Source organism: Podarcis filfolensis (assembly GCF_964270895.1).
Source record: "Podarcis filfolensis genome assembly, chromosome: 3".
NCBI classification, from domain to species: Eukaryota; Metazoa; Chordata; class Lepidosauria; order Squamata; family Lacertidae; genus Podarcis; species Podarcis filfolensis.
Window position 1 is genome coordinate 19199618 of NC_139606.1, and position 24508 is coordinate 19224125.

At 42.6% G+C, this 24508-nt stretch overlaps 1 long non-coding RNA gene across 1 annotated transcript; it reads left to right on the plus strand.

Annotated features, from left to right (window-relative positions):
• The first annotated feature begins 576 nt into the window (after positions 1-576).
• Positions 577-23617, plus strand: LOC310759833. Its single transcript, XR_014546547.1, has 6 exons — positions 577-833; positions 5819-5945; positions 9000-9228; positions 15715-15807; positions 21141-22383; positions 22635-23617. It is a non-coding gene; the product is annotated as an uncharacterized lncRNA (long non-coding RNA).
• The last annotated feature ends 891 nt before the right edge of the window (positions 23618-24508 follow it).

The window sequence follows — 24508 nt, forward strand, 5'->3', positions numbered from 1 at the left end:
CAAGAAGAGAGAGAGGGAGGGGGAATTGTGTGTGTGTGTGTGTTGTACATATGGACCAAGCCACAAGGCCTTGGGGGATGAAAAGCTGTTGCTAATTTTAGTGGGATGTTCTTTGACTAATGGGGCATGTCAGTTATAGGTTCTCTGGATGCGTCCCAGTGCCTGCTTGGAACAAGACAAGAAAATTTTGTCTCCGCAGATGGACACGTTGCAAAACTCTGTCACGCCAGTCAACAGCTGTTCTGCTTTGTAGATAACGCCACGGGAGCAGAGATGAAAATGCGCACTGCTTTCCGAGCCCTCAAAAAGACGGTAATTGCAGGGCCATCATGTTTGCCAGAGCTGACTTCACTGGCACCTTGGCAGGTCTGCAGCCAAACTCAAAATCCAGGTATTATTAGCTGCAGTCAAAATTCCATTAGCTGACATCTCTTGCTACTTTTCAAGCAGACCCTTGGGGCAGCTGGCGCTAGAGGGCTGTGCCATAGTTGCGGGAGCTGAGCCACCAATAATAATATTCAGGCATGTGCCTACAAGATGTCTTAGTCTGTACGGGGGTTATAAAACACAAGGTGGATGTGTGGTTCGCTTTGCTACCACTTCCCCCCTCCCTTCCCTCTCCCCCTCCCCCTAAGTTGCAAACAGCAGGCTGCCAAAAACCAGAAACCGTTTGCTGATTCCTTCAGAGCTGGGAGCCTGAAACTGGTTTTTCTGTTCTTAATTTATGTCACGGAGCCTCAACAGCAATTTAATTTGAAGCTTTGGAGTATAGGAAAGCCAGCTACTGATGCCTGCCGACTGGTCTGAATGGGGGCTTCTGGCACAGGCCTAAGGTAAGAAGCTGCAATTCAAATGGCTTCAAAGACGTGACCTGTCATTACAAAGGCAGGCTGATTGTTTTCTTCCAACAGGTGACATGAGAGCTGGACCAGAAATGAGTAAAAGGGAACATGTGGCTGGTGCAGCTGAGAACGAAACAGAGATGGGCGTCGATTCTGTTCTCTTTCACTTCCATCATGACCAAAAAGTGTTTTTTTGTGTGTATGTGTGTGTGTGTAGAAAAGGGATCTAAAGCTCCAGCCAGCCAGACTATAAAATATTACCTCAACACCTTAAAGATAAAAGCACCGGTTAAGTTATTTATCCAGTTTCCAATATAAAAGGAAAATACCAAAGTGATTATTGTTAATAACAACCTTTCTCATATGTTGTAGGATAGCTAAAAGAGACACAGCCATACCTAAGGTAAAGAGGTTTTTGGGGTTTTTTAAGGGGACAATGGATACAAAGAAATCAGAAGATTCAAAAATTAAACCAGAAAACAGAGGAGAGAGAATGTATGCCTTCCCTTTGAGTTCTAAAAAGGGCCCCTAAAGCAGCTTCCAAATTAAAAGAGCAAACCTAAATCTCTCCTCTTAGATGTAAGTCACATTGCGTTCAGTGGTGCTTACTCCTAGGTAAATGGGTACATGTTACAGGCTGATAAGTTCCAAGGTCCTTTTTTAATTGGGAATTGCAGGCAGGGTGTGCATTTGGGTGGGTAATAAGTAGCATGGATGTGGTGCAGCCAAAGAAACAACACTAAAAATGAGATACAGGAGGAAAATGAGATGCACTTTCTGTTTTTATAAAGGTGCCCAAGGAATGAAAATGGCTGTTGCCCATACCAAGCATCAAGGGGGGCAGGGATAGTCCCATATGTTCTTATAGGTCCAGGGGTGCACATCACATCTTACTGCTTAAGGTGAAACCCCGCACTGCCTGCATAGGTCACTTTATGTATTTGAAACCCATAGCTCCACATATCTGAACAGTACTTAACAGTGCATAAGATTGCACTCTTAAATTGGGAAAAGTAATGGATTTTCTCTTTTCCTGGATATACCTGGAAGCCATCATTTTACTTTTGTTTCTGGCTAAGAATTCATTCATGATGGCTAGAGGTCTTCTGATTAGGTAGGTCAGGGGTCACCAGCCTTTTATGGACCAGTGGGCACATTTAGAATTTTGAGGAAGTGCCTTGGGTTCCAGTCACAAAATGGCTGCCATGGGGGGGGAGCATGCCATAACAAAATGGCTGCCATGGATGGCTGCCATGGGAATGTGGCATAATGCAAACTAACTTGTGTGTAGAGGTCCCCAGGGCCACCCCAATAACTCACACATCACACCAAATTTTTTGTTTAAGGTTTTTGGCATAATTTTGGCCACAACTTTTGTTGTTGTTGTTTAGTCGTTTAGTCGTGTCCGACTCTTCGTGACCCCATGGACCAGAGCACGCCACAACTTTATTAAAATACAAACATGTGAATGGTTGCTTAGGCATTGGTTGCGACTATCTGCCCCCACTGTGGGGGACAGACTGACATTCTGCACGCCTGCGAAAGTCAGAAAAGGGGAATACACTTGGGGGTAGCGACGGAGCAGGGAACCTGCCCTCAGCCCTCCCCAAATGCAACCAGGAGCTCATTGCTATGGCCCGAGCCCCCTTGACAGGGTGGACAAGCAATAGTTAGCCCCTGATTCCTTTAACAGAATCCCTTGTAGCAGCAGCATTAGAGGGGCAGGCACAGCCAATCCATGCCCCTCAACCAACCAAACCATAAACCAATGCCTAACCGCAACCTTACAAGATGTGACGATTTGCTACACAGTAGGCAAAAACCAAATGGCCCCAGCCAATCAGCCAGATGAACAAAATTCCTACCGGACCCCTCCCCAAGAGCAGACAACCCCATGACAGGCATAGCAAGGTCAAAGCGAACAACCCTAATTCTAGGGGGGGGGGGGGGGACAGGCAATCCGATGCACGGGTGAAAAGAGGAAACCCTAGCCTCGTGCAAGGAGTTTTAGCATTTCTGGCTGTCAATCAACAAATGGCAACATTAATTTCTTCCCAACAACAAGGGAAGCCCAATCGCATCAGTGGCCAATGATCAATTAGCCTGCCCCCAACTTTGGAGTGTCCTGGTGGCCCCCACCGCAACACGTGCTCTCCATGAAGGAGAACTCGCTTTGTGGGAATGTGCATAGTGTTACAGTTGTTCCCTATGTTGCAGAGTCCCAACTGGCCTCAATTAGAAGTCAGACATTTAGTGTCACCAGCCTCATAGTGCGGAACACTCTTCCAGCAGAGATTTGGAGACACCCTCAGTTCTGACTTTCAAGTGGCTCTTGAATACCTTTTTGAGGCGTTCTCTCTCTCTTTTTTTGTAAAAATCTTTTATTCGTTTTTACATTTAACATTTACATACAAACATCAAACATAATCATAAAAATATAGGATTCTCTGAATCTTTAGACTTCCCTCCACCCTTCCATGTATTCCATTATTAATCTTTTCCCACCTGCATGCTATAAAGTTCTCTATTTATCTTTAATATTCAATTTGTACCATAGTTCTTGTTACATCACAAGTGTTGTTAAAATCCTGCCAATGTTTTTAATTGTTTACAGTGTTCTCCACCTTTTCGAGGTAATCAATACCTATGCAGATGTTTAAAACTTTGATTAGCGACTCATTTTAATTATTATTTTCTACTTTTTAAAAATGGTGCTTTATGTTGTATTGTGCACACATATTGCTGTGAACCACTCTAATTTTTATGAGGTAAAGGTAAAGGTACCCCTGACTGTTAGGTCCAGTCGTGGATGACTCTGGGGTTGCACGCTCATCTCGCTCTATAGACTGAGGGAGCATTTGTCCGCAGACAGCTTCCTGGTCATGTGACCAGCATGACTAAGCTGCTTCTGGCGAACCAGAGCAGCACACAGAAACGCCGTTTACCTTCCTGTCGGAGCTGTACCTATTTATCTACTTGCACTTGACGTGCTTTCAAACTGCTAGGTTTGCAGGAGCAGGGACTGAACAACAGGCGCTCACCCCTTTGCAGGGATTCGAACCACTGACCTTCTGATCGGCAAGCCCTAGGCTCAGTGATTTAGACCACAGCGCCTAAAGTTAGCAGTACCTAAATGTTTTTTTAATAAATAAATAAAAATAAAATGGCCGCCACATTGAAAAGAGCAAGTGAAAAACAACAGAACCACAAAATAGTGCAGGCATCATTGACTAACATCAACCATATCATCAATGGGGGTGCAAGGAGGCAACTACATTATCCACCACCATGTTCGCTTGCAGAGAGAAGCTCTGTGCATCTCTCCTTTGTTCAGAATGGAGGAGGTGATGAGCATCAAATCCTGGCACCCCGTGAAAAGTGGGTATGTTTAAGCAGGTGTGGTGAAGAGGCTGAGACAGTGTGAACAGAAACTGAGCAGGAAAAGCAAATGGCCTCTTGCGTACTATGGATTTTTGAAAGGCTGAGACTTTTAGGTGGTGCCATTTTGGTGACCCCTTTTGGCTGAAACTCCTTTCACCACCTTATCCATATATTCTTAGCATGATCAGAAGGGTAACTCATAGCCTCCAACATTTCTCCAGTGAAAATAGGGACAGCCTATTCCATCATCATCATCATACCACGCCCATCTGACTGGGTTGCCCAGCCCCTCTGGGCAGCTTCCAACATATATAAAGATATAATAAAACAATACAGGGTTGCCTTCAGATGTCTTCTAATGGTTGTATAGTTACTTATCTCCTTGGCTCAGGGGGTCACATAGCTCCATACCAGGCATAGGCAAACTCAGCCCTCCAGATGTTTTTGGCCTACAACTCCCATGATCCCTAGCTAGCAGGACCAGTGGTCAGGGATGATGGGAATTGTAGTCTCAAAACATCTGGAGGGCTGAGTTTGCCTATGCCTGCTCCACACCATCCAACATTTCTCTGATGAAAATAGGGAAGTCCTACCATGCCCTATAACATTTCTCTGATGAAAATACGGATGTTCTAAGTGGAACATTCTGGGATCAAATCAGAAACCAGGACAGTGTCTGTAATCTGGGACTGTCTCTGGAAAATAGGGACACTTGGAGGGTCTGATATCTCTGGAAGATTCACTTTAACATTTATTTATTTATTTATTTGGAAAGTTTTAATTGCATCTTTCGTTGTTAGAGTATATGAGAACTGAACATAAACATTTTAAAAATAGCTAAAATAGTATAAAATCATGATCCTTCCATTCTCTGCAAACACTAGATGGATTCTGTTTACAAATCATGAACACATTAGTAGCAATGTAAAGGGGATATGCTTCCTTTTGACGGCTACTGTTTTCAGGAGATGAAAAGATTATCCACAGTGTACTACCATGTGATAAAAAAACCAGGCTACCATGTGATAGGTACAATCATTTCGTGAACAACTTAGGTGCCGAGATTCACCCAGGGTTCTTTGGTATAGCTGCAATTTGGGACCTTTGCTGCCCCATCTGTAGTACAATGGGATTATTTTGACTTTCAGGTTTTGGGAATGCGAACATGAGTGGAATTGTGAACACATGTCTCAGCAAAATGCTCTCTTTCCATCCATCCTGACATTCATTAGCATCATCGCAGGCCGTAAACACATGGACTATGGGTAGAGATGGGTATCTCATACAACAAAAGAAGGAAAGAACTTTTGGCGAGTGAATTAAGAGGACAGTTCCAGACACTTTGTGTTCTGATTTTGTGTTGTTAAAATGGTTGGGTCCCCCCCCATTTTTTTCTTCTGTGTTAGGGGATGTTGTGGGGTTTGAAGTGTCCAACCTATGAATATAATGCTTAAGGGAGAAGGGAAAGGAAGAAACTGAGGACTCATGAAGCAAAAACAAACAAACAAACGGTAGTAAGGGTAGTTTGGATGTCAGGAATCTTTGTTAGTGATTGCAGCAGAAATTCTGGATAATTTCAAACTTTGTTTTGAAAGGCAGGTAGGAGGCGCCATTTGACCACACGTGAAGTAAACAAGAGCACACTAGGGAGAAGAATTGGTGAGCGACACCACCCCCAAAACCCCCAACCACCTTGTTTAGCTACCAAATTCTGCAGCATTGGTGAGTTAAAATCTAGATCCCTGAGCTACAAAATAAAAAATGGTCAGGCAGAATGAATGTTCTGTGTTTCAGCAGTCTATCTGCTGAAGTTTTAAAGGCACGCAGGCAGCAATGCTAAATATATGAGAGGTCAGCTGCAAGCGATCCATATACCAGTGACAGAAATGTAAAGATGTGGCTGAAATGCATGTTTCTGCTGGACTTTTCTTCTAACCAACTTGTTAATTATTATTTTTAATAGAAAAAGCGATATTCCTGTCATTATTTCTGTCTTTGATTATTTGTAATATTAACTGATCACTTCTCTGCCCCCTGAGATCACTCACAATATTAAATAACCACCACACTCCAATATGACGACAACAACAACAACAACATGCTGCCCATCTGACTGGGATGCCCCAGCCATTACAGGTGGCTCCCAACAAAATATTAAAAACACAATACAACATCAAAAACTTCCTTGAACTTCCCTGATGTGCTACTTCATATTTACGGAAACAGACAGTTAAATATTTTAACATTAGAGCTAAGGCTGCAATCCTAAACATGCTTCCTAGAGCAGGGGTCCTCAAACTTTTAAAACAGGGGGCCGGTTCACTGTCCCTCAGACACTGTTGGGGGCCAGACTGTTGGTGGGGCCTGTGGGTCGTGCTGGGAAGCGCCCAGAGGACCCCAAGAAGAGGAGCCCAGGGGGAGGTTTTATTCCCCTGCTTTGAACAACCACTCTCCGTGCCAAACCACTAACTCCTGCTCCCCCTTAAGACCCTACCTGCCTGCGGACTGTCTTGCCAGAGTGGTGCATGCTCTAGTTATCTCCCGCTTGGACTACTGCAATGCGCTCTACGTGGGGCTACCTTTGAAGGAGTCCCGGAAACTACAATTAATCCAGAATGCGGCAGCTAGACTGGTGACTGGGAGTGGCTGCCGGGACCACATAACACAGGTCCTGAGAGATCTGCATTGGCTCCCAGTAAGTTTCTGAGCACAATTCAAAGTGTTGGTGCTGACCTTTAAAGCCCTAAATGGCCTCGGTCCTGTATACCTGAAGGAGCGTCTCCACAGCCCATCGTTCAGCCCGGACACTGAAATCCAGCGCCGAGGGCCTTCTGGCGGTTCCCTCATTGTGAGAAGTGAGGTTACAGGGAACCAGACAGAGGGCCTTCTCGGTAGTGGCACCCGCCCTGTGGAACGCTCTCCCTTCAAATGTGAAGGAAATAAGCAGCTATCTTATCTTTAAAAGACATCTGAAGGCAGCCCTGTTTAGGGAAGTTTTTAATATTTAATGCTGTATTGTTTTTAAGATTCGATTGGAAGCCGCCCAGAGTGGCTGGGGAAACTCAGCCAGATGGGCGGGGTATAAATAATAAATTATTATTATAATATTATTATATACCCAAAGCACTTGTGCCTTGGCATGGCTTGGAGATGACCATCCAATGCTCTGGGACCTCTGGGGTGACTTCCTAGGCTGTTGGCATCCTGCACTATAGACTTCAGGTCCTGTTACCCTCAGCCCAGAAGATTATCAGTCGACGGAAAGAAGACGTTGTTTTGGCCTGCAGAGCTTAGTTTGAGGACCCCTGTCCTAGATTAAGACCCATTGAACTTACTGGAACTTGTTTTCCAACAAACCAGCATAGGATTGTTCTTTTCGCCAATAAGCAAAACATTAAAGTAGTGCTTACCAGCTGTCTCAAATCCAAGGCACACTTTAAAACAACATGCACATGCACACTTGGCATCTGGCCAAAAGACGTGGGCTAGGAAGCAGGGAAGTAGGATGGCAAAATGGGGGGAAAGGAGCTAGGTTTGAGAAACTTCCAGACAAGCTTCGCCTGAGCAAGAGAGGCGGGACTTTTATTTAAATGGTGCCTTGGCAAATGCTTCAGGGTTCACTGCATTAAGGGAATATGTTAATTAAGGTTTTGTGATCCAGAGAATACATTCTAATATTCCCAAATAAAATGTATGTGGGATTTTCTTAGGAACAACCAATAACCAATTCAACAACTGGAAAAAACATACACCAGTCCTGCAGTTCTTTAAAGAAGAAAAAGGTAGTTATAGGAATTTGTAAATGGGCAAAACTGTTGATTAAGATTAAGATTGTATGATACAAATGATCAACAAGTGCCATTTTTTTTAATCAGTTGTGACTGGTATCTGATTTGATTTCTGCAGTTTAGAGAACTGCTAAATCTTATAGAAGCTCGACCAGGAATTTCACAACATGGTAATCTTCTTTTAGTTTGCAAACTTGTTTTAGCTGTCATACGACTGGTATATTTAGTGCTATGACGAGGAAAATAACATATAACATTTAGGGAAATTTGCTGCATATGTATATATTCAATGCACTTTAGTTGGTTTTCTATAATTGATGCAGAAGGTTTTGTGAGGTTTAGTGCCCATAGCATTAGTTTCAGACTTCAGAATTTTAAGATATTGTTAAATACAATATCCCCCCGCAAAAAAGTTTGGAAATGAACTAAAGGGGGAGCTCCAAGCCATTACAATATTTCAATATATCTAATAATTTAACAGTCAAACAGGGACGGAAATGGTAAATTGAATTGTCAGAGTTTTTATTTTTAACTGAGAAGACATTTCTTGAAATAAATGATAGGTAGCAAAGATAGCGGACTTCTTCCCTCCTTACAGAGCAATTCTGTGAACGTTTAACTTCGAGATTCACACTTCATATATACTCCGTAGGAAATAATCAGATTGGAAATGTCAAATTAATTTTGCATGACTCACCCATGGTCTGGAAAACAGGATTTCAGCTCATAGTATAACTTGGTTCGCATGTCATGCTGAGCCAAACCATGGCTTTAGTACAAAGGTAAGTGTCACTTCAGGGTATCACAACACTGTTTTCAAAAGCTGTCTCAAGTAAAACATTGTGCTATGAAGAGTAACAGCTTTCACTAATGTTCAGGTCAATTTTTAGACAGATTAAAGGATGTGTGCTTGGTATTATTACAGTTATATCCCGTACTAACCCATTTGTAGAGAAATTCTAAAACTTGAAATAAATCTCCTTTTCAGAGAGTTCTCCATTTCTGGTGCCTGTGAATTGATGTATCAAGTCATGAGAGAACATGAACCACCGGAGTTTGCTTGCTGTTTTGTCTCCCTATCTATGGTTAATCTATGTATTACAACACAACCCTGTACACCTATACCTGCTATGCATCTCTTTCATATACACACTTAACACTGAAGTCAATTTAACTCGGAAAGAGGTCCGACTAAGTGGAATGATAAATGTGTATAGGTAAGTATAGAATGCAAAGAAAATTATCACTTTGAAGTCTTAATTGCCTTAGTATAATATCCCTTATTGCTCATGCAACAAAATTGCTGGATTTTATTTTACTTACTGTTTCTGATATCCCACTTGGGGAAAAAAGCCCTTCCTAGTAATTTGTTTCATGCTGGATGGACAAGGACAAAACATGTTTCATAATTTGTAGGTAGGGTTGGGGGACTAGTTTATGTACTGAAAGAAGATATTACATTTTTGACCACTGCTTAATCATCATTAATATGTTTTTTATTAGCTAGAAGCCTATAAGAAATGCTGAGCAAAATCTCCTTGGCAAAGCCTTAAAAATGACCTGATGAGCTGGAACTTCAAACGCCTGGATGGAATAAATACTTGACTTTTAACATTTTATTCTTAGAGATAACTTTCTGTTCTGAGAAGAATACACAGAATGTTACAGAGAGAAAAAAAATGTTACTGTCAAAATAATACAGAAAGCCTAAAAGGAAATCTTATAAAATGTGAGATTGCAGTTCAGAAACCAAAGGAGAGGTGAAATTAAACATTTTATTGGGCCAACTAGTCATTTAGAATGTTTAATGCTCCCATTTTTGTTAGATACAGATAGGAGAGGGGGGGGGGGAACAATATTCAAAGCCTAGTGTCATTGGAGAGTACCTGGAGGTGTTTTGGAAAATGCAACACTTTTTAAAGATCTGGGTCGACCTTTTTGTGTGTGAGCAATTAAATAGCAAATATTCTAAACTTGTTTTGGTCTATAATTGAAAACATTTTCTAAAACAAAGCAAACATGAATTATTCATGCGAGGCGTAACATATTAAAATGATGGCAGAATATTTTGCAAATGCAGGGGTAGAAATGTGTATTCTTTTAGGAATTGTATGAGAAGGCTTAACAGCCCAGTTCGAAGGATGTTTACTTGGATGAAAGTCCCACTGACTTCAGTGGGATTTACTCTGCAGTAAGTGTGTTTCCAAAAGCAGCCTGAAAATTTGACTCTTTCTTTTTTGCATTTTATTTTCACCAGAGCTTTGAAGCGGAATGGCTAAGAACACCATTTGACTTGACTAAATGTTAGTTCTCTGTACTTACTTATATGAAACACAATATCCAAAAGATGGGGGTGGGGGTGGGGGTGGGGAACAACTAAACTGTGAAGCGTTAAGCAGTGCCTGAAATAATACGGTGAGTGCTAACCCTAAACCTTTTACACGTTAAAGAAAAAGTGAAGGTAAACTGCTGTTTAACAGCTTCCCACTGTTATATAAACTTTCAAACAACCATGAAATGTAGGTCTCTGGACATCACTTAAAAGAACCACAAATAAATAAAAGGACGGACCACACTTCTGTTCCCTGATGTTTAACTAAGGTTTTGCAGAGACAGAAAGTGAGCCCGACTTCCCTTTGTTTATGTGCCGCCCTGTGTACTGTAAACACAAACAAACAAAGCTGGACCAGAGCTCCGATGCAGAAGCACTTCCTGATGGAACAAATGTGCGGAAAGACAGCCGTGAGGTAAATGGAATCAGCTTAATGGGCCTCCGGGGTCCCCTTGCCTTTGTGTGTCTAGTATCCTGGGACACTGATGTAACAAAGAGTTGCCTACTTAAACGAAATGTGCAGCAGTTAATGGTGCTTTGCCAATAAAATCCCCAGGGGCCTTGCATAAATCTGATGAAAATCAGCTTGGGCAACAACAACTGGACTTCACTTAAGAGTGTCCACTTGAAATTCAAAAGACAAGCATGACTTCTTCGGCTGGAAGGAATCTGAGCAAATCTAGCCACTCCTGCAGCTGAAATAAGGCTGCAGTCCTTCTCCCCAGACCTTTCTCAAAGCCTCCAAATGTCCCTATTTTCCAGGGACAGTCCCAGATATAACAGAAGCTGTCCTGATTAATGATTTGATCCCAGAATGTCCTGCTTTTCCTTAGGACATCCCTATTTTTCCTCAGAGAAATGTTGGAGGGTATGGAGTTATTTGAACCCCGAGCCATCTGAAGGCAGCCCTGTATAGGGAAGGTTTCTTTTTTTTAAAAAAAAAATGTTTAATGTTTCATTAGGTTTTTATATATGTTGGAAGCTGCCCAGAGAGGCTGGGGCAACCCAGTCAGATGAATGGGGTATAAATGATAACAACAACAACAACAGAACAGGACATCCCTATTTTAATTGGAGAAATGTATGCACTCCAATATCCAGTAGGATAAAAGGTAAAGGGACCCCTGACCATTAGGTCCAGTCATGGACGACTCTGGGGTCGCGGCGCACATCTCTCTTTATTGGCCGAGGGAGCCAGCGTACAGCTTCCGGGTCATGTGGCCAGCATGACTAAACCACTTCTGGCAAACAAGAGCAGTGCACAGAAACGCCCTTTACCTTCCCGCCAGAGTGGTACCTATTTATCTACTTGCACTTTGACGTGCTTTCGAACTGCTAGGTTGGCAGGAGCAGGGACCGAGCAATGGGAGCTCACCCCGTTGTGGGGATTCGAACCACCGACCTTCTGATTGGCAAGTCCTAGGCTCTGTGGTTTAACCCACAGCGCCACCTGCGTCCCTAATCCAGTAGGATAACTAGGTGGAAAATAGCACAGGGCTCCTGCTCCTTTAATAAGTGCATAGAATAAAGAATTTCAGCTTGCATGACAATTCCACTTGCTGAAATTCCTTCCTTTGCATGCCTGTTAAAGGTGCAGGAACCGTTTCCTCTTTTGCATCTGGCTGCCCTAGTATCCAGGTATAATACGTACTCGGGAGCTGGTTTTCCTTATGAAGCAAGAGCTGGCAAGTCCTGTGGGTGATTCTACAGCAGAAGTAGCCAACCTGGTGCTATTCAGATGTTGTTGGACTACAACTCTTTTCGGACCTGATGGCTGGAGTCACAATGGGACTCCCTTCATGCCTCCCACCTCCACAGATCTGCTCTGTAGTGTTGGGGAAAACAACTGAAAAGGTTTAGAAACACCAGAAAAAGTTTAGAAGTCAGCCTCCTCACTACTAGACAGGCTAGGGACTCAGCTCTACAGCTGCAAACATAATGCTTTAAGTGTGCTTTAAATGCATGATACAACTGTGTCACCAGATGGCAATGGTGAGCTTATGGCAAATTCCATATATTTTTCAAAATGTTTTTTTTTTTTTTAAAAAAAGGCATTTTCATAGCGGGGTGTGTGTGTGTGTGTGTGTGTGTGTGTGTCTGGATTCTACCTAGGTCTGTTATTTCAAATTCCACAAAGGCTGATGGAAGAGCATGGCTAACTCTGCAATCCTATGCATGCTTTTTAACCCCTTGCTCTTCAACCACATCATGGAAATGTTTATTATATAACAGAATAACTACTGTGCATGCAAAGACATTCATTCCTGCATGTCGCTCTAGGCTTGCAGTTTCTTCCAACTCCAATTCCCCCATTTTTTTTAAAGCTACGCTTCTGTTGCACATTACTTTTAAAACACCACACAAGCAGCCATTTAAACAGAAACCATGGGCTTCTTGCCCTCAGCAACCATTTGTAACGATTTAGAACAGCCTAAAATGTGCATGTAAACCATCCAAAGATCAGAATAGCAGTGCTGGAGAGGTGCTTTGCACACATTTCAAATCGTTTCACATGGCAATGTGGGCTTGATGTCAAGGATATTCTAATTTAGAACATTTTCTTTAAAGCACTAAAAAGGCCACCAAGGGTGTCAACTGTAACAAACCTATCACCTCCAGCACCAGGCATTTTGTTGGCCATAGTTATCTTGGCGGCATCAGTCAACAGATTTCCAATTTTGACAGTTTGGAGAAACAGTGGTAAGATTTTAATAAGAGCAGACACTTACCACCCCCAAGTAGCTAAATAGACTTAAAACATATTCCTTGTTTTAATATTTCTAAGTTCCCTGGTTACTGATATGTTTAAATTGCTGTCTGTTTGAATACAGGAACTCCCTTGACAGCTTTTTGACAGTGGAGAGTTTTGTTAACAGAAAGGTTCAAATCGAGTAACAGATCCAATCTGCACTCTTATTTTAGCTGTCCTTTAAAAGATGCTGCCCTCTGTATTCTCTGGTAATCACAGAAATGTGGAGTTTAAAGGCTGATTTGATCTGACAGGTTATCTAACTCGGTGCATTTCCAAAAACAGATTTACTTTTCATCTTTCCTTGGTTTGGAGCCTGTCTGTTTTTAAAAAGACTCACACCATGTGCCTTTTCCTCAACGGTTGATATGACTGATATTATTATTATTATTATTATTATTATTATTATTATTATTATTTCCTACTTTTGGAAAATGTTTCCTGGCTGTCTAAATATATTCTTTTGTTGGTTTTAAGGAGCATTGTGCATGCATAATGAGAGGTTGTTAAGCAGAATGAACCTTCACATACTCAAAGCACTCACTGCACTGTTGTGCCACCTGCAAGATTACACCCAAGTAATGTCAGGCTTATTTTTTAGACGAGGTCAACTCCAGTTCAAGTTAACATAGTTCCTAAAACAGGGAGCTTTCTGATAACCAGAAGTGTCTGCTATTGGCTCAGCAATAGTTTTGGAGCTTGTGATATGTGTATGACACTTGAAATTCAACAAGTGTCAACCATCAGTCAGTGTTAATTTATTAGCAAGAGCTCTATGATGCTGAAAGAAGAAACAGATCATATTCCTCTGATGAGATGATACATTTACTGAGCAATCCTGTGCATATCCAGCTCTGACACTGAGGTCCAGCTTTGAGGGCCTTCTGGCAGTTCCCTTACTGCAAAAAGTGAGGTTACAGGGAATCAGGCAGAGGGTCTTCTCGGTAGTGGCGCCCGCCCTGTGGAATGCCCTCCCATCAGATGTCAAGGAGATAAACAACTATCTGACTTTTAGAAGACATCTGAAGGCAGCCCTGTTTAGGGAAGTTTTTAATGTTTGATGTTTTATTGTGTTTTTAATATTCTGTTGGGAGCCGCCCAGAGTGGCTGGGGAAACCAGATGGGTGGGGTATAAATAATATATGATGGTGGTGGTGGTGGTGGTGTCTACTCACAAGCTGAGTTCAGTGGGATTTGCTCCCAGTTTCACCCTTACCTAGAATTCCTGTTCAAATCCATGGGATGGGACTTACTTCTTGAGTAAATATATGCACGGCATCAGGCTATAATGTGTTCCTATTGCTCCTGGTGCAGATAAATGTATACTCAACTTTAACCTAACATGTTGGGTTAATTGGGAACCTCTGGCCATTCATTATATCAGAGATGGAGAACATCTGATCTGGGGGTCTAATGCGACTTGCCATGCCCCTTAAATCACTGCAGAACACTCTCCTTTGGCTACAGCTTTCTCTAGTCCACACACTCTTCATCCAAATGGCTCCCAAACACAACCCCACCTCACCCTACACTCCTACCACAACACCCTCCACAAGATCTGAAGCAGAGTAAGAGCCACAGTCTCCTTGCTCTTGTCATGCTGATTCCCCACATGCAGTGGGGTCCCCACAGGACCGCCACCATGCTGAGGATGTAGGGAAGAGGCAGAGAGGGTGCTAGGGCTGTACAGTATTTCAGAATTGGGAACTGGCTGGCAAGTGAAGACACTGACGGCTTGCTCACCAATCTCGTTCTTGCTGAGCCCCTTTCTCAGCACGCAACAGGAAATTGCAGCAATAGAGGAAGAGGCATGGGCAGTTCCCTGTTGTAAACCTAAGAGCAGGAACTGCCCTATCAGTGGTCTTTGTAAACTGCTCTGGCAGCCTTTCCAGCTAAAGAGTGGGGTAAAACTCCTACAAGTAAAAAACAAAAAAAACCCCACAGTTCTGATCCACTGATTGCATTGCGATATCTCCACCCCCCCCCCCCATCTCAAAGACCGTTGTCTTGGTGAAATACAGGTAACTCTTCTGTGGAGATAGTATGCATCAAATCATATTGTATACTTCTGGTTCACTTGTTTTTTGCTGCTTCCAGGAGGGAAGCAGCAGAAAAGTTATTGCTTGTGGTACCACATGTATTCAGCAAACGATGAGAAGGAAAAGAGGATTGAAGTTCCATCACATTTTCTTGCAAGTCACCTATGAGCTTCTTGATACAGTTTTCTTTTTGAGCCCATTACTGACGGATGAAACCAACCATTTTGCTTTCCTTCAGTTTCTCATTTTTTTCAATCTTAAGTTCTGACCTCCACATTTCTACACCAGTTTGTTTTCTTAAAGGCCCTTGTGAAAATTCACCAGCGGTAATTTCTGCTAATAGACACCTTTTTTTGGAAAGCAATTTCCTTTCATAAAAAGCATTTATAAATGTGTATTTTCACTAATATGTGCGTATCTGTGCACACTTTGTGCTAGCTTATGTGTTTTTGTATATATTACTTGTCTGGGGAACTGTATTACAATATTTGAGGAAGTGCAAATTTCAGTTGATTCAGAAAGTGCAAAACTGGTTGGTTCAACTTTCAATGCAAACTGAATAGAATTCATTTTCTATCTCTAGAGCCATGATTTAGCCATCAATGTTCACCTTGAGAGCTGGAAGCCCAGTTGACGGTCAGTCCTCAATGAAGTGTTGACAAGAAGATTCATTAAGGTATCTCTTCTTTCATTCTCTGCATTTTATTGTCTGTGTAAATCTGATTGTAACATCTTTGCCCGACATTCAGAACATACCGCATACAGGACTATGTTGGGCATTTGCTTTTCATTTATTCTTTTTAGTACAGGTCACCTTAAGAAAGCATTAAGAAAGCAAACACGTCCTTTGCATTACCAAAACAAGAGAAGAAAGCAAAGGCATACACCCTTGTGCAAATTAATTGAAACAAACAATGTAGTTTATTGTACAATACTCACATATACATATACATGTACATATACATGTATTTTACTCTCAGCTGGATACCGTCCTATCAGAGATGCCTAAGGAAGATAAAATTATCATCCTGGGTGATTTTAATGCAAGAGTTGGGCGAGATTTTGATCTGTGACCTGGGACTATTGGGAAAGAAGGAGTTGGCAACAGCAACCAAAACAGAATCTTACTTTTGTTGATATGTGCAGCACACAACCTTGTTATTACCAACACACTCTTTTGACAGAAAAATAAATTTAAAACTTCATGGAGGCATCCTTGGTCAAACCACTGGCACCTCTTAGACTATGTTATTGTCCGTGCTAAAGATTGCCGTGATGTGCTCCTTACCAGAGCTATGATGAGTGCCGATGACTGCTGGACAGATCACTGACTAATACGCTCCACAATGGCTATCAAGATTATACCTCAACGCAGGCTTCAAGGAAGGAAACCAAGGCGCAAAATGAACACTCAAGCCCTTCAAGATCCCATTAAGCGGGATTGCTTCCAAACGACTCTTAAGGACCATCTGCTTTCAGAATTCCCTGATAACATCGAGGAACACTGGACCAAGCTAAAAACATCCGTTGTTGCAGCCTGTGAACAAACTATTGGATACCAAACCAAGAAACACCAGGACTGGTTTGATGAGAATGACAGAGATTAAATGCATGATTGACAAGAAAAGGAAGGCCTTTCAGATCTGGCAAAGAGATAGAAACTCGGCCACTAAGAAAATAACCTATGCCAATGCTAAGGCTGAGGTTCAAAGAAGAACCAGAGAACTAAAAAACACCTGGTGGATAAAAAAAGCTCAAGAGATCAAGCACTTAGCTGACATTCTTGATGCACAGAGTTTCTTTAAAGCCACAAAGACCATATATGGGCCAATAAATCATGGCATATGCCCCCTACACTCAGCAGATGGTACCACACTTCTAAAAGATAAAGAAGAAGAAGAAGAAGAAGAAGAAGAAGAAGAAGAGGAGGAGGAGGAGTTTGGATTTGATATCCCGCCTTTCACTCCCTTTAAGGAGTCTCATAGAATCATAGAATCATAGAGTCGGAAGAGACCACAAGGGCCATCGAGTCCAACCCCCTGCCAAGCAGGAAACACCATCTCAAAGCGGCTAACATTCTCCTTTCCCTTCCTCCCCCACAACAAACACTCTGTGAGGTGAGTGGGGCTGAGAGACTTCAAAGAAGTGTGACTAGCCCAAGGTCACCCAGCAGCTGCATGTGGAGGAGCGGAGACGCGAACCCGGTTCCCCAGATTATGAGACTACCGCTCTTAACCACTACACCACACTGGCTGTCTATTGCACTGAGCTGGAAAGAACATTACCAAAATCTCCTTAACCACAACTCCCCTGTAGCTGCTGAGGTCCTCTCACAAATTCCGCAAAAACATGTTAGAGATGAGCTTGCAGTATCTCCAAATCTGGGAGAGTTGTGTACAGCTATTAACCAAATGAAAAACAACAAAGCCAGCGGACCTGATGTGATCCCTGTCAAAATCTTCAAAGTGGGCAGAATTGAATTTACACAACAACTTCACAAGCTCATCGAAAAAATCTGGGAAAGAGAAGAAATCCCAGCAGACTTTACAGGTGCCAAAATTATCAATCTCTTTAAAAAAAGGTGACAGAACTGATTGTGGAAACTATTGAGGCATCTCTCTATTAGCTGTGGCCGGCAAAATTCTTGCAAGGATCTTAGCAAACTGTCTCGTAACAATATCTGAGGTGACCCTTCCTGAATCCCAAAATGGTTTTTGGCTTCTAGGGGGACAGTGGACATGATTTTCACCGCTCGACAGCTTCAAGAAAAATGCAGAGAGCAAAACCAACCCCTGTATATGGCGTTTATTGACCTGACTAAGGCTTTCGATACTGTAAATCATAATGCCCTGTGGACTGTCCTTCTGAAAATTGTCTGCCCAGATAAATTTGTAAACATCATTCGGCTCCTCCATGATAATATGACAGCAACAATCGCAGATAATAATGTTTCTCAAAGTGAACCATTCACAGTGGGATCAGGTGTTCAACAGGGTTGTGTTATTGCCCCAATATTCATTACTTTCATTGCCATGATCCTACACTTTGTTGAAGGGAAACTCCCCACCGGAGTAGAAATCATATATCGAACAGATGGAAAGCTCTTCAATCTGAGCAGGCTGAAAGCAAAGAGTAAGGTAACCATAACTTCTGTCATAGAGCTTCAGTATGCTGATGACAACGTAGTGTGCACACGCTCAGAGGATGATCTCCAAACTATCTTAAATATCTTTGCAGAAGCTTACGAAAAGCTTGGCCTATCACTCAACATCAAAAAAAAAAAAAATAAATAAAGTGCTACACGAAGAAGTACAAAATAACTCCTCTGCAGTGCCACAAATCCAACTCAGTGGTGTAACATTGGAAACTGTCGATAACTTCTCCTACCTAGGCAGTTATCTTTCCACAAGGGCCAACATTGATGCCAAAATCCAGCATCGCCTGAGCTCTGAGAGTGCGGCTTTCTCCTGATTGAAGTGCAGAGTGTTTGAGGACCAGGACATTCACAGGGAAACCAAAATGCTTGTTTACAAAGCTATTGTACTACCAACCTTACCATATGCTTGTGAAACATGGACCACTTATAAACGCCGTCTCCAACTCCTTGAAATATTCCATCAACGGTGTCTCTGAAAAATCTTACACATCACTTGGGAAGATAGGCGAACTAATATAAGTGTACTGGAAGAAACAAAGATCAGCAGTGTTGAAGCAATGATTCTTCAACATCAACTTTGTTGGACTGGTCATGTTGTGCAGATGCCTGATGATCGTCTTCCAAAGCAACTACTCTATTCCAAACTTAAAAATGGAAAGCGTAATGCTGGTAGTCAGCAAAAGAGGTTTAAAGACTGTCTCAAGGCAAATCTAAAAAAATGTAGTACAAACACTGATAACTGGGAAACACTGGCCTGCGAGCACTCCAACTGGAGAACAGCCTTTACCAAAGGTGTCATGGGCTTTGAAGACACTCGAACTCAGGACGCAAGGGAGAAACGTGCTAAGAGGAAGGCACGCTTGGCAAATCCACACCGTTATCAACTCCTGCCCAGAAACCAATGTCCCCACTGTGGAAGGATGTGTGGATCCAGAATTGGCCTCCACAGTCACTTACGGACTCATTGTTAAAACTGTGTTTATGGAAGACAATGTTACCCAGCTACGAGTGATTACCAAAGAAGAAGAAATGTACAAAACTCACATATACATACATTAGTAACGGATATGACCTCCGCCATTTTTAAGCAGCATTTGAACACGGTATGGCATGGAGTCTACTAGTTTTGAACAGTCACTGTTGATTTTCAGATCCCTGTACTACACTTGAATCAGCGCCAGAATGAGCTTCTCCACAGTCGTACAGTCTACAGCACGGAGGTGACTTTTGCATATAGCCTACAAATTCTCAATGGGATTTACGTCCGGGGAATTCCCTGGCCAATCAAGTACGTGTATTTGCTGCTTTGTCATGAATTTCTCCACCACTTTTGATGTGTGACAGGGGGCTAGGTCCTGCTGCAATATCCCAGTACTGTCAGGACACCTCTTTTCCAGTTCTGGAATAACTCTCTTTCATAGAACTTGAATATATTGTGGCGAGCGCATCATTCCTTATATTGGCTGCAGGCTTCCGACACCATAATGATCAACTGACTTTTCGTATTTGTTTTGAGTAAAGGATTATGAGTAAGATAGAAAACATACTTTGTTTCAATTAATTTGCACAAGGGTGTAGCTGTTTTTGTACAGCTTATTTCAGGCAAACGCTGGAGATGCAGGTGCAAAACCACCATTGAAAAATCCCCTTCAAATCCATTCCCCTCCTCTGTCCTGGGTTCTGCCATGGAATCATCCAGCCTGGGGTGCAAAACCCTTAATTGTTTATCCTCCCAGTACAGGATTTATGGCTGAAGGCATGGTAGGGTGCCAGAGCTTTGTCCAAATTGGTTTTGACTGAACAAACAGCCTGCATGGCAATACTCAGATTAAGTTTTCCATTTTTTAATTTCCTCTCTTTACTCTTTTAATATCCCAACAGGCTGAACTAGTAAGGTCTCACCATTCTTGGTATTAACACTTCAAACATTTATAAAGGCGTTTTTTTAACCACACACCCTCCCCTCTGACTCTCTTTCTGCAGTTGGTCTTTTAATGGGGATAGATTTCTTTTAGCTTCAGAATGCTGCTTGAGCCAGGAAATGGGCACTTCGCTCCACAAACCAAGCAGATCTGATCCTTATGTAACCTTTTAAAAATTATTTGTAAAAATATCTGTACATCAAGAAAATATCAAAGCGGTTCACAAGAGTTGTACATAAAGCCACTCAAAAAAGTTAAAATAAGAAATCAGACATCTATTGCGGGAAAAATGTATATTTTTTGCCAATTATTTTAAATTAATTTTCAGTTCTTAAAAACAAATTAACAACAAATTTATTCAAATTTAACACAAATTTAAAAGTTGTCCCTCTGCCCCCTTACAAGATGCTTCTTTTCTCTTGCTTCTTTGCTGCTCACAGTAAAATACAGAGGTACCTCGGGTTAAGTACTTAATTCGTTCTGGAGGTCCGTTCTTAACCTGAAACTGTTCTTAGCCTGAAGCACCACTTTAGCTAATGGGGCCTCCCGCTGCCACCACGCGATTTCTGTTCTCATCCTGAAGCAAACTTCTTAACCCAAGTGACTATTTCTGGGTTGGCGGAGTCTGTAACCTGAAGCGTATGTAACCTAAAGCGTATGTAACCCGAGGTACCACTGTACTTTTTCTTAATTTCTAATATTTTTCTATCCATTCCTATTTCCACCTACTGTGCATGTTCAGTTCCTGCTTAGACTTTTATCTAGTTCCCCAGTTAATCAAATAGAGTTAATCTTCCTTCATCAATCCATATAAATCACAATTTTAATTCATATTTCCTCCAATACAACTTAATCATCCTGCCTTTATGCGTTCACAGCATTCTAATTAACAATACTCAAGGAAGATGTATTCTTAATTGCCTGCATAAGCCTGATGGAATAGACTTTGCAGTGTGAGCAACACCAAATGGTTCTCATGCAGGGTATCAGATACTGGCTGGATGAAGAGGAGTGGTAGAAGTCACTGTCGGAATCTAGGTTTGACCGAGCTGATAAAGCTCATCTTCCGGAATCGCCCTCCGACGTGATTAATGACCTGAGCCTTTGATGAGGCTCAGGCACATTCCCATTCAGCAGAGAATCAAAGCAGCACACGGAAGTGATGAGATTTATGGCTACATCACTATGCTTTATTTCTTACTACACAGACAGAAAAGAAATACACATCCTCTCTCTGTGAGAGCAGAGAGCAACCGAAAAAACAAAGGAATAGGAAACCAGTAGCATCACATCCGTCTCCTGTCTTCCGTGAGACTTCCAACAATCTGGAATCCCTGGAATGTAAACAGAGTCTTGTGACTCCAAAGCACTGCACAGTGGCAAACAGAAACTAACAGTCACCTGACCAAGAGCCCCCCAGGGAAAGCACAGAGTGAGGGGGTTTGGACCCTGGATCCTGGTGGTGGGGAACTGATCACAACCCAGAGGAGGGGGAGAGCTGGGAAGTGCTGGAGGCTGGGAGCTTGGAGGAGGATGAAGAGGAGGAAACAGGCAAGTGCCCCAGCCCACAGGAATCAGACTTGACAGCTCCACCACAGAGCCACCCGGACAGCTTCTCTGCTGACAGCCTGAAAGCCGCCCCCAACTCCCAAAATAGGGCATCTACTGCATGTCACCGAGCAGAGAGCCAGGCAGAAACAGAGAGGGTCCCTTGGGGCTCTCCATAGACAGAGGGTGTGGCCTGACACAGAGGGTTAGAGAATGAAGGGGGGAAGTCCAGGCAAGTGCTTCATCGAGACAGGAGCAACCCTTAGAAGTATCCATAGGTACTCTGATCTGCTTCCTTAAAAAAGAAACTAACTGTAAGTTAGAGGGTGTGCACTGTCTTTCTCTGCTCTGTGAATGACCTGTTCTCCTTGACGGCTCCCTGACATAAGGTGACATTGTAAACAGGAAGCATTTAATCTGTACTGATTGTATTTGTATCTCACTCTTCCCCCAAGAATTTATTCTCATAACAACTCTGTAAGTCAAGACAGGTCTGAGCACGAGTGACTTGTCCAAAGGCAGTCTGTGACTTTTGTGGCAAAGCAACTCCAGGCTGTTAACTATATCACACACATAAACAGGCAGATAATGTGGTAGTTTGCATTGCCACTGCAGCCAGTGTGGTGTAGTGGTTAAGAGCGGTAGTCTCGTAATCTGGGGAACCGGGTTCGTGTCTCCGCTCCCCCACATGCAGCTGCTGGGTGACCTTGGGCTAGTCACACTTCTTTGAAGTCTCTCAGCCCCACTCACCTCACAGAGTGTTTGTTGTGGGGGAGGAAGGGAAAGGAGAATGTTGGCCGCTTTGAGACTCCTGAAGGGGAGTGAAAGGCGGGATATCAAATCCAAACTCCTCTTCTTCTTCTTCTTTAGCTCCAGGAAGTCGTGGCCCTGGCCTGCAAAATGACCATGTAGCTCTACATCCCGTGATTCTTTGTTTCAAACATTAGAAGCGTAACTTAGCTATGACCATATGGAAATGGCAACCACGCTGTAAAGATAATATAGCAATCGGTCATCTCATTGACATATAATTGAAGTCAGCAGCTTTGATCTGAAGCAAGTTCCATCTGGTTGAATAGTCCTCAAAAAGAATGATGATATATGGTTTTTGAGAATAATCCAGAAATGTTTTTGGCAAGATACTTAAGGTATGTTAAGCATCCTTCTGTTGCAGTTCTGAACTTTTCCCTACTCACCTCTTTAAGGTACTTCTTTTTTTTGCACTTAGGTACCAGGAAGTGACTCAAGACTGTAGCAAATACTTATGTAGCACGTCTACGTCTACTCAACTAAAAATGGGCATTCAGTATAGTATTGCAAATCTTGCTTCACATCAGGGTTGGTGAACCTTTGGTCTTACAGATGTTTTTGGATTTCAGCTTCCCTCATCCCTGACCATTGGCCATGTTGGCTTAGGGCTGAAGGGAGTTGGAATCCAACATCTAGATTATAGACGGTACCTTTTTATCGAAAGAGAAAACTTAAATGCTTCCTAAATTTTCATCAGATTTGGAGTCCCAAGTGCTCGGAGAGGAATGGTTGTTTTTTAAAAAAGTATTCTCATGGATACCACTCGTTTTCAAAAGGACAAATTTATGTATTTCTATTGATATAAATAGGGACGCGGGTGGCGCTGCGTGTTAAACCACAGAGACTAGGGCTTGCCGATCAGAAGGTTGGTGGTTTGAATCCCCACGATGGGGTGAGCTCCCGTTGCTCGGTCCCAGCTCCTGCCCACATAGCAGTTCGAAAGCACATCAAAGTGCAGGTAGATAAATAGGTACCGCTCAAGCGGGAAGGTAAACGGCGTTTCCGTGCACTGCTCTGGTTCTCCAGAAGCGACTTAGTCATGCTGGCCACATGACCCGGAAGCTGTACACCAGCTCCCTCGGCCAATAAAGCGAGATGAGTGCTGCAACCCCAGAGTCGGCCACGACCAGACCTAATGGTCAGGGGTCCCTTTACCTTTATTGATATAACTGTGGCCAGTTCTTCACTGGACATAGTCCTTTCAAGGCAACTTTCAGGATGCAATCTTATGCTCAGTGATCTGGAAGCAAGTCCCACTGAAGTCATTGGGTTTTCATAGAATCAACGAATCATCATCTAGTCCAATCCCCTGCAATGTAGGACTCTGTCCCCCAACGTAGAGCTGAAACCTGTGACCCTGGGTTTAAGAGTCTCATGCTCTACCGACGGAGCTATACAATTTACTTCTGAGTAGATATGCCCAGGATTTTGCTGTAAATCTCCTTGTGCTTTAGGGCATGGAGAAGTTGTGCCTGCTTTAGCCAAGACATAAATTTACTTGATCTCAGGCCCCAGCTCTGATTCTTTCTTTGAACTTGTTCGCTAAGTGTGATGTGAGCTAGAGCTGTGTGCGTGCATGAAAAGCATTAAATAACATATTTAAGAATACAAAATGAGGCAGATATTTTATGTTTGAGAGGCGGCATTGGCTAAATATCTGATTTGAGCTTTTGGAGTCTCAAATGGGGCTGTTTGAGTGAAATGCTTTTCTTCTCGAGCCCACATCTGACCTCCCACACTTTATCTTCAGAGAATCAGCTTTGTGGTGTTAATTATGGGGTAAGTAAGCAGTTACTTCCTAGCACAAATCAGCCAAAGTCCAGGTTTGCTGTAGAGGTCCTAGAGATCATAGTTCTGTGTTTCTTCAGGTTTCAATTTACCAGGCTCAAAACACTTAAAAGCACAAGGAGGAGCGGTTGGGGAATGATCAGTTTACAAAT